Source organism: Lactuca saligna, chromosome 5, assembly GCF_052625555.1.
Source record: "Lactuca saligna cultivar CGN05327 chromosome 5, ASM5262555v1, whole genome shotgun sequence".
NCBI lineage: Eukaryota > Viridiplantae > Streptophyta > Magnoliopsida > Asterales > Asteraceae > Lactuca > Lactuca saligna.
The window spans coordinates 55,638,898-55,650,773 of record NC_136421.1 but is presented as its reverse complement, the minus strand read 5'-3'; positions in this window follow the sequence as shown (position 1 = coordinate 55,650,773).

Sequence of the window (11,876 nt, the reverse complement as noted above, 5' to 3'; positions counted from 1 at the left end):
GCCCAAGTTTGGTGGACTTAAAGAGGTAGTTATGAACGAGGCACACAAGACTCCATACTCCGTACACCCCGGGTCAGACAAGATGTATCAAGATCTCAAACAACTCTACTGGTGGCCAAACATGAAAGCAGAGGTCGCTACATATGTGAGCAAGTGTTTGACTTGCGCCAAGATCAAAATAGAACACCAGAAACCCTCAGGACTACTCCAACAACCTGAAATTCCTGAGTGGAAATGGGAGCAGATTTCCATGGACTTCATAACGAAACTGCCCAAAACTCAGGGTGGCCAAGATACTATTTGGGTAATCGTCGATAGATTAACCAAATCCGCTCACTTCCTACCGATCAAGGAAACTGATAAAATGGAAAAGCTATCGAGAACCTACATCCGAGAGATCGTACGACTCCATGGAGTGCCAATGTCTATCATCTCGGATAGAGACAGCAGATTCACGTCTAGGTTCTGGCAATCATTGCAAAAATCCATGGGAACAAGATTGGACATGAGTACAGCCTATCACCCCCAAACTGACGGACAGAGCGAAAGAACGATCCAAACCTTGGAAGACATGTTGCGAGCATGTGTAATCGACTTTGGTAAAGCGTGGGATGTTCACTTACCTTTGGTCGAGTTCTCTTACAACAATAGTTATCATACTAGTATCAATGCTGCTCCATTTGAAGCCCTTTACGGCCGTAAGTGCAGATCACCTCTGTGCTGGACGGAAGTAGGCGACACCCAACTAGCAAAAGGTCTAGTCCCTGATAGCACCCTCACTGGTCCGGAGATCATCAGAGAAACTACCGAAAAGATCGTGCAAATACGAGAGCGACTGAAATCCTCGAGGGATAGACAGAAGAGCTACGCCGACAAAAGACGTAAACCATTGGAATTCCAGACCGGCGATCGGGTACTACTGAAAGTCTCGCCCTGGAAGGGAATGATACGCTTTGGAAAGCGTGGGAAGCTAAATCCTAGGTACATTGGGCCCTTCGAAATCATTTCAAGGGTTGGTCCAGTAGCCTACAAACTCCAACTTCCAATAGAGCTTAACAAAGTACATCCAGTATTCCACGTATCAAACCTGAAGAAGTGTCTGTCCGACGAAACACTTGTAATTCCACTCGATGAGATCGAACTAAATGAAAATCTTAACTTTGTGGAAGAACCCGTCGAGATCATGGATAGAGAAGTTAAACGAACTAAACAGAGTCGCATTCCAATAGTAAAGGTCCGATGGAATGCTAAGAGGGGACCCGAGTTCACGTGGGAACGAGAGGACCAAATGCAACAGAAATATCCACATCTCTTCCCCAGCCCCTAAGACTCTTCTTTTGTAAAAAAAAAAAAAAAAAAAAAATTTCGGGACGAAATTCCCTCTAACGGGGGGATGATGTAACAACCCGTTATTTCAGGTCAGTAAAGATCGAGTCATGTAATCTTCTTTTGAAAGGAAATAGAAAATGAAGTATTCAAAAACTCTATTTAGAGTACATTATGTGGTAGCTATTCTCATAAGGTTTCCAAACATATAAATAACACAAAAATCCGAGTTATAACGAAGAAGTTATGCTCATTATAAGATTTTCCGACCAAAAACCGGCAATCCGAAGTTACGTAAAAACGCAAAGTTTCAATAAAACACTTTACGTCCTTAAGTGTCTAAATGAAAGTCATAGATATCGTTAAACTACAAACATACATGAAAAGAATGAAGATGCGAAGTATTTCACAGTAGAATGCGAATTGGGGAAGAAAACAGAAGATTTCAAATATTGTCCCTGAAGTTTCGCATTTTTGGAAATCAATACTCAACTTCGCAAATGGGAGTCATAAATGATGAAATTGTAGAAATTCTAAAGAGATAAATGCGAAGGTGATAAATGCGAAGGTGATAAATGCGAAAGTGATAAATGCGAAGGGATGCGAAGGGTGTAAGAATGAAGATGCGAAGTATTTCACAGTAGAATGCGAATTGGGGAAGAAAACATAAGATTTCAAATATTGTCCCTGAAGTTTCGCATTTTTGGAAATCAATACTCAACTTCGCAAATGGGAGTCATAAATGATGAAATTGTAGAAATTCTAAAGAGATAAATGCGAAGGTGATAAATGCGAAGGTGATAAATGCGAAGGGATGCGAAGGGTGTAAGAATGAAAATGCGAAGTGCACGAACTCAGGGACACGTCCCATCCGACCCGCGTGCCAGCGACACGTCCCATCCGACCCGCGTGCCAGCGACACGTCCCATCCGACCCGCGTGCCAGCGACACGTCCCATCCGACCCGCGAACCCAGGAACCCGTCCCATCAGACTCGCGTACCAAGGCTGACCAGCCTCCCTATAAAAGGGCATGCGAAGGCTTCCGAAAAGGAGGCTCATTCTCTCTCATTTTTCTTGCGTATTTCCTCATTTTCCGTGCTCGTACTACCACGAAGCCCTGGTCACTTCGTGCAAGATCTGAAGGTCGATTTTCTCCCGAGAAATCCCGAGATTTCCGAGGAAAAATCCATTTCCCGAGACCTAACTCTGCCGTTTTTCCATCTCGCTATCTTCAAGTTGTCAAGTGAGTTCATACCCCTTTTTAACACACTTTAAATACATCTTTAAATACTTTTACAACTCTTTTAGGGGGGGGAATACAAGTAAACATACGGTTATTATCGTGCATTAGACTTATACGAGGAGTATAATGATCTTCGTTGTTAAAACATTTTATACATTCTAAAAACTTATGATTTCGGTTTATCAAATCATTGTGTGAAAGGCTAAACTTTGCATACAAAACTATCATGTTAATATATACTAAATTGAGAATCCATGAGACGCGCACATCTTCCAACTTTACTTTTCTTTATTAGAAAGTACTGCAGTAAGGCCTGTTTATAACCAGAATCTCCCGCGACGAGAACGTGTCAAATGTGTATAGATCTATACGGGAAGTCATGATCCCGCACCCTGACTGTTAGCTACAGTCCGTCTTTTGGGGTGACAGTTGTCATAGCAATGCGACGCCTGAAGAACGTCGTTACAGGCATATTATGTTTAGTATGGTTATAAAAACTCATCGGATATACAATTATTATGATATTAATTTATGATGAACGAGTGGTTATTAAAACTATTCTTCATCCAACCGGTTCGATCTTCACGTAGTTTTATTATATATAAAACTATGACACATTTACGAGAAACGTGGTTTCTTACAATTTTCGGTCTTAGAGACTGGTATTATGTGCGAGGAATAATAAAAGTGTTTCCTGCATACAAACAAAATAGGAAAAGAAGGGATTTTTCCGGTGCAATCATTTACAACTTATAAACATATATGGGATTTTCTGGAACTAATGCATTCATTTTCAACACCACAAATAACAACTCTTTACATGTTGAAGCACTACGTTTACTGGAAAACATACACCTATTTTGGAATGGCATCCAATTTTTCTAAACAACTTATGGACTCACCAACTTAATTGTTGACACTTTTTCTTTGAAATAACTTGTATTCTCAGGAAATCGCTAAGCAGGTTGGGATTCAACTTTTGGGATTAACGCGCTGGCGTTAATTACTTCATTCTAATTGAAGTTTATGTACCTTTATTTTTAACATGTAATGAATACAACTATGTAAACATTTAGCAACTTATTATATATGGTGGTGTGTACTTTCCTTTCTATGAACTGTTATGATATTGAACATGACGTCCTCCGCCCCCGAACGTTTCCGCCGTTCTGGTTTGGGGGTGTGACATTTTCAAACCGCTTGTATTCTCAGGTCCGCATTAGACAGGTACCCGATGATCTCTTTTGGCGAAGATGGAGTGCGTAGAAGACTCGTCTCATTTTGTTCATATATACTATGTATCACACTTGTACAATTTACTTTTGAAACAAATGTAAACTTTTATTTATTTAATGTAATGGTTGTCTACTTTGCTTACTATGTGCATTGGATTTGATACTCAACGTGGAGTCCGCCCTGGAAATGTTTCCGCCTTTGGTTTTCGGGGTGTGACAATGTTGCTCTCTAGATCTCAAATATACCAATATATCATCGATGAATACGATCACTGAACGATCCAACATCGGCCTACATATTCTATTCATGAGGTCCATGAACGCTGCTGGTGCATTGGTAAGCCCGAAAGGCATCACCGCAAACTCATAATGCCCATAACGAGTCATGAATGCGGCCTTCTAAATATCCTCATCGCGCACTCTCATCTAATGATATCCAGAACTCAGATCGATCTTATAGAACCAAGAAGCTCCCTGTAACTGGTCGAACAAATCATCGATCCTTGGCAAGGGGTAACGGTTCTTGACCGTCAACTTGTTCAACTCCCGATAATCAATGCACATCCGGTGTGAACCATCCTTTTTCTTGACAAAAAGGATCGGCGCTCCCCATGGAGAGCTACTCGGTCAAATAAACCCCTTCCCCAACAGCTCCTGAAGCTACAAGGATAACTCTTACATCTCTGGAGGCGCAAGGCGATAGGGCGCCTTGGCGATAGGTGCTGCCCCCAGAACCAAATCGATACAGAACTCTACCTGCCTCTCGGGAGGCACACCTGGCAACTCCTCGGGGAAAACGTCCCGGAACTCGCACACTATTAGAACCTTGCCAACTGATCTCGGTCTCTCCGAATCAATCCTCGTATCCATCACATAAGCCACAAACCCACTATAGCCCTGCTGTAGACTCTGCCTCACTCTAGCGGCCGAACAAAACATTGACCCAGAACGGGTACCCTCGCCGTATACTGTAAGTACTCCCCCACTAGGGTCTCGTATCGTCACCAGCTTCCGCTCGCAGTCTATCACGGCCCCAAATCGGCTCAACCAATCCATGCCCACGATGACACATATGTCCCCCATCGCAATCGGGACCAGATCTATTGAAAACCCAACACCGAAAATATCAAGCACACACCCTCGGATCACGTCCGTGGCATACACTACTCGCTCGTTAGCTATAGAAACTCGTAGAGGTCGACTCATCGCCTCTCGCTGGATACTGATATGTCTACTAAACGCTAATGAAACAAATGACCGACTCGCACCCGAATCAAACAACACCAAAGCAGGTACATAATACACAAGGAAAGTACCTACGCATATCATAATATAAACACAAGATCTCATCATAAACAAATAATAACAGAATACATACCAGCCACGACGTCGGGTGTTGCGTGGACCTCCTCCATTGTCAAATGGAAGGCTCTCCCGTGAGCCTTCGGTGCCTCAGCCTTCACTAGCCGAACCTCAGTAGCGCGCACGACGGCAGGGGCAGATCCCTGATATGCTCCCTGTGATGTCCCCCGCAGCTACAGACACTCGGCCTTCTGATGGACCGTCTGGTTGTAATGAAAGCAAACCACGAATCCCTTAGGGAAGTCCTTAGTAATATGCCCCTCCTTGCCACATTTGTAGCAAGCACCAGATTGACAAACTCCATAGTGTCCCTTGCCGCACTTTCCGTAAGTGCGGCCCTTCTGACCTCCAGATCTCGAATCGGTGGGCTTTGCTCGCTTGGCTGCCGGCTGAGACTGTGTCGGTCGCTTATCCAACCCCTGAGACTCGGCCTCCTCTCTGGCCTGAGTCTCCAACTCAATCTCCCACTTCCGGGCATTTGCCTGAAGCTCAGCAAATGTCTGATAAGTCGAGTTCGATACGAACTCCTGAATGTCCCTCTTCAGAATTCTCAAGTACCGGCTCATGCACGCCTGCTCATACGACACGTGCTCAGGGCAGAACATCACCCTCTCATGAAACTTCCTGGTGATCACAGTCACTGACTCAGTACCCTGCTTGAGGGTCAAGAACTCCTGGGCCAACCATTCCCTTTCCACCAGGGGAACGTACTCATCTCTGAACATAGTGGTGAACCTCTCCCAGGTCACCGCTGAGATTTCCATAGATGTAAGATGCACCGTCACAAATTTCCACCAGTCCTTCGCTCCCAAGCGAAGCTGGTTTAGTGAAAATTGAACCCTCATATGCTCTGGACACAAAAAGTTGTAGATCCATCCTCGATATCAGATATCCATCTCATCGCCGCTATGGGATCCTGGTTCCCATCAAACTCTGGTGGCTTCGTGTTACTGAACTCCCATAACAGCAACGAGTCACCCACCTGAGGTCTAGCAGTAGCAACAGCTGCAGTAGCTGCAGCGGTTGCAGCCTCAGTAACCATTGTGTATCGCTCATCAAAGGTCTCAATCAGTGTGGTCTTGATAGACCCGAACATATCAGGAATCTCAGCCCGGATAGCTGCAGCCACCTCATCATAAATCATCTGACGCAACTCCTCGTCAATCACGCCGCTCATCTCAGGCCTGTGGCGTGTCCCAAACATGATGCCTCTGAAATACAACATAAAAATATCAGAGACTTGCTCGAGTATACTCACACTCGATAACTCAACCCTACTTGCTCCCTAGTACCCTAAGGATTCTTACTTGCACTGCGCACTGATCCGCTGTCTTCGGTAGTACGGGCCCAATACTACCGCCCACACCACATCAACATTCACCCTAAGTCCTCCTCTTAGGATCCCAGCTCACAAATACTCTACATCTTGCTAGCATAGGCTACCCTTCAGTAGGCCTCTCATAAGCTCCTCACTGCTACCTACTCGCTCTCAAGCATCTCTTAGCAGCATAAATCTCCTAGGTTAAGGCATCACAAATCAGGCCACTGTAGTCCTAACATGAATACCTAGCCTACTATAACATGCATATCATATCATATCATATCATATCTCATAACACATAATGTAAGGATATTTTGGGAAATCACCGTTCGGGCGCTAGCTGATCGTACACACTGCTTCTTTCTGCTTTCCTCAAATTCTTTTACTTTTTGGGAAAATGGTTTCTTTTATGAAAATGTTTCTCAAATCCTCAGTATGAGTTCAAATACACCCGAAGGTGAATCCGAATCCCTCAAACCAAGGCTCTGATACCAACTTGTAAAACCGCGAAATCTCAAAACAATTTTTCATTTTAAATTAATAAAAATACTCCAATCAAAATTCTCAAAAATGTGTATCAATTGTTTTTACATAACATAAGTGCAAATCAAAATCCCCCAGAATCTCAAAATATCTCCACCATAAGTATGTACTGATCATGTCGGCGCCTTCCCGCGATCATCACTAGTACCTGAAACACATAACACGCAAACGGTAAGCAATAATGCTTAGTGAGTTCCTCAAAATACCACGTACAACACATACGCCTTTCCAGGCCATAGCTCTATGGGATCTTCCGATCCAAGTGTCTTACGGGATTTCCATCCTATAACTCTATTGACCTTCCGGTCCATGCTCTGTTGACCTTCCGGTCCATATCATCATACTCATATCATAACATATTACATATACAACATACATTACATTTTCATCATACACATAAGGCCTTCCGGTCACACATAATCACCCCATCGGGTAAGGCATAGTGAGAAAACTCACCTCGAAGATGTCGGATAATCACTCGCGCTCAATCCTCCGACCTAGCTTCCTCCAATAACATAAATACATCTCGAATTAATACCTTCCTGACTTAATTTGACTAATGCCCTTAAGTCAACACAAGTTAACTCTGGTCAACGTTGGTCAACGGCCACCCCCTTTGACCCAACTCGTTGAGTCAGGCACTGACTCGGTGAGTTCAAACGTGAACTCAAGTCCCTTAAATCCCCCTCAGACTCACTGAGTCACTCTCCCAACTCGGCGAGTCATCAGCTGTATGAGTCACGGGACAACCCGGTCCGACTCGTCGAGTCTGCTCATGGACTAGGAGAGTTCATTCCATGCTCGAACTCAAATGGCCTTCTGAGGTCAAATCTGCTTCTTTAATCTATAGATCTGACCTTCCCAAACATGATAATCACGTAAAGGTCACATCTTGGCACCCATGCAACGCCTACAAGGCTTCTTTTGGTGAAATGACCTCTAAAATGGTTACCTAAGTCCACAACTCAAAAGGAAAGGCATAAAGTAGAGCATTTGGGACTCTCTAGACCGTCTAAGGTCTGGAAGATCTAGGTACCAATTCCCCATGGGACCTTTCACACTCTAAATACAAGCTAATCAAGGCATGAAGAAACCCTAGATTTGACTATATCAACAAAACACAAGAATAAGCTCTGAGTAATACCTTAAATAGCTTCCTCTGCCCAAATGAAAGTAGATCCAAGCTCTCCAACTCTCCTAGCTTGACCTTCCTCTTCCCTTCTTGCTAAAACACACAAGAATGATGAACAATGGCCTTTTTTCTCACTCACAAGGACTCTCAGATGCTCTGGTGCTCCCAAGGACGAAAGTAGCCGCAATGAAGGGTTATAAGGTCCTTTAAATATGGATCAGACCCAGGAAATTAGGGTTTTAGTCACTAGCAAGGACTCGTCGATTCCCCTCACCGACTCGCCGAGTCCACTCCTTAATCTAGTCATCACCGCGTGACCCTACTCGACGAGTCTAGGCATCAACTTTCGAGTCTCTCTCTCTCTCTCTTAGACTCCAAAAATAAATGATAAAAAATAATACCTGAAATCTCGGATGTTACACAAACTCAGGGCAAAACATCGCCCTCTCAGTGAACATCCTGGTGATCTCTGTCACTGACTCTGAATCCTGCTTCAGTTCCAAGAACTCCTGGGCCAACCTCTCCCTCGCAACTCGTGGAACATAACGGGTACTGAACATCTCCCATAACTGATCCCATGTAACCGCAACCCGCTGTGCATCCAAATCAGATCCCGTTGTCAACCTCCACCAATCCTTCGCCCTGAGCCTCAAAAGGTTCAGAGCACACCTTACACTCTGATCCGCAGGGCATGAACACGTGAAGAAACACCCCTCCACGTCCGACAACCACCTCATAGCAATGATTGGATCCTGAACCCCATCAAAAGTAGGGGGCTTCGTATTATCTAAGTCCCAATATTGAAAACCTCGACCGGCTCCTCCACCTGTCGTTGCTACAGCCGCTGCAGCTGCCGCAGCAGCCGTCTCTGCAAGAGCTGCATAGCACTCATCAAAGTACTCAACCATGGCGGTCTTAATCGGCCCAAACATCTCCAGCATCTCCGCCCTGAACATAGCAGCAATCTCATCATGTAGGATCTCACAAATCCTGGCATCTAACTCATCCGTACTCATCTGACCAATGACCTCAAGTGGTGCAGATCTACCCTGACCGCCCTCTCCTGATCCCGATCCTGACCCGGATCCACCCCCGACATGCCTCGTAACCACCATACTGAAATTACACCGCAAGAGAATCAGATGCTTCCCCAGTAACCCGGGAACCAACTCCAAACCCGACCCTAGGGGTTTTGACTTCCTTGATACGCATATGGGTCCTGTGCTTTCAGTAGTACGGGCCAATACTACCTTCCACACCTACCCATATTTATATCACGTATCACCATAACACCCTAGCGATAAACATATACATTGCAACACTCAATCCTCACCTCTAGAGGAACTGTTAACTACCTCACATAACAGGGAACCCTAGGCTAGCAGGCATCATATAATCAGGCAATTCTATCATGCAATTCTTGAAGATCCCTAGCCTAGTACTAGCATGTTGTTCTAACATATCACATAATCAAATAATTTGTATAGCATTTTGGGGTCTACTTACTGGCTCTGGCTGATCGTACCTCCGCATCCTCCTCTACTTATTTTTGAAAACCATTTCAATTTCACTTTGAAAACTCTCCTTGATTTGAGACTGGATTCACACGAATGTTCCTCCAATTCACTCAAACCAAGGCTCTGATACCAACTTGTAACACCGTGAAAATTTACAACCAAATTAAACTTTTCAAAAACAACCTATATTCATTAAGTTATTACAAAAAGGTTTTCAATTCTTTTATTATCAGAGTATCCCAGAACATCAACATAAACTGAGGAGCGGTACGATCACGCCTTCGCCTTGCCACGGTCTCCTGAAGTACCTGAAACAATACGCTGAAACTGTAAGCCCGAAAGCTTAGTGAGTTACCCCCAAAATACCAACCACAATACCATACACATATCATATCATATCATAAACAGAACAGCCATGCATATCAAGTCTACTGTGTGACTGGTCCGCCTGCACCAGGCCTTCACTCCACCTGGTCCACTCTCTCTTCGAGTCTACAGTATGAATGGTCCGCCCGCACCTGGCCTTCAGTCTGTCTGGTCCACTCTCCAAGCCTCTACACGTCTGGTCCGCCCTCTTAGGGCCTTCAGCCCATCCGGACCACTCGTCGGGCCTTTGATCTAACCAGTCCGCCCTGGGTATGTTGGCCTACAGCACAAAGCAGGACCCGCCTCAACCCAACCCTAGTTCAACAACCATGTGCACATAAACATATAATCATATAGCAATTCACAACTAATCAACTGATCTAGCAGATCACATAACATAGCAACATCCTAACCAGGATACCGACCTAACCGGTCACTAACATAGCCTCATCCTATATACCAGGATACCGATCTTAACCAACTCTCTGACATATACCATCGTAACTACCAGGATGCAGACATAGCAAAGCAATAACATAAAAAACAACTACCCAGATTCCCATCTGATAAAGGGTCGACCTTGGTGCGTTAGACCCTATCAATATAGTGAGGATAACTCACCTACAACTCCCGACTTGAAGAAATAAGACCACGCTTCTCCGACCACCAGCACGAACTCCACCCCTGATCATTACCAAATAACCAAAACCAATAAACACCAATAATTACCAAAATACCGTTGGAAGTCAAATTGGTCAACCCTTGGTCCAAGTCAAAGCCAACCTTCCTGGTTGACTCTACTCGTTGAGTCAACCCGTTAACTCGTCGAGTTCCTATGCTCAGAAACTCCCATGCCACAACTCAACTCGCTGAGTCGCCCCAAGACTCGTCGAGTCCAACAAGCTTTGAGTCCCTTCCTGCTCAACTCACCAAGTCATCCCTCGACTCACCGATTCACAGCTCAACCAGAAAAGGTAAGGATTTCACAACCAGACTCGCCGAGTCCAAGCATAGACTCGCCGAGTCCAAGGCAATCTTCAACAGACTCGCCGAGTTGTTCTTCCAACTCACCGAGTCCATGCACATAATCAGACAACTCGTCGAGCACACCCATGTGACTCGCCGAGTCTTTTCAGTTCTCATTCCATACAGAGACTTTTCAAGCCATGCAGGGACTCCAATCCATAGATCCACTCTTCTACAACCTAACCCTCACATAAAGTTGCAAACTTTACATGAAATCAAGGAGATATAAGCCCAAAACACTTCTAGGGCTAGGGTTAAAGACAAAGGGCTTCACCAACAACTCTTAGATAGGAACTTTATGACCTTTTGGTCCATCACAAGTCTAGATCTTAAGTAGCAACTTCAGATCAAAGCCTCAAACTCAAGATAGCTCCCAAACAAGCTAATGAATCCCAAATCAACCACCATTCATGAATCAATAATGAAATAGCTTAAGGAGGAGGTTCCTTACCCTTGAAATGTACCCAAATAGAAGTAGATTCCAGATCTACCCAAGCCCCCTGATGATGGCCTCCAAATCCCCAATCTTCTTACACCAAATTTCTCTTCCAAGCTCTAATTCTTCATCAATGGAGTCACACACACACACGAGATGAATGTTTCTGGATCTCAAATGGGTAGCAAAGAGGCTGAAGGTGGGTTATAATGTGTTTTATATAGGGCACAATCCCCGAATTAGAGTTTTCTCCCTTCAGCACCAACTCGTCGAGTCCAGCTGGCGACTCGTCGAGTTGGTTACTTAACACGTGACCAGAACCGCGACTCGAATTGCCGAGTCTACCCATCAACTCGCCGAGTCAAACT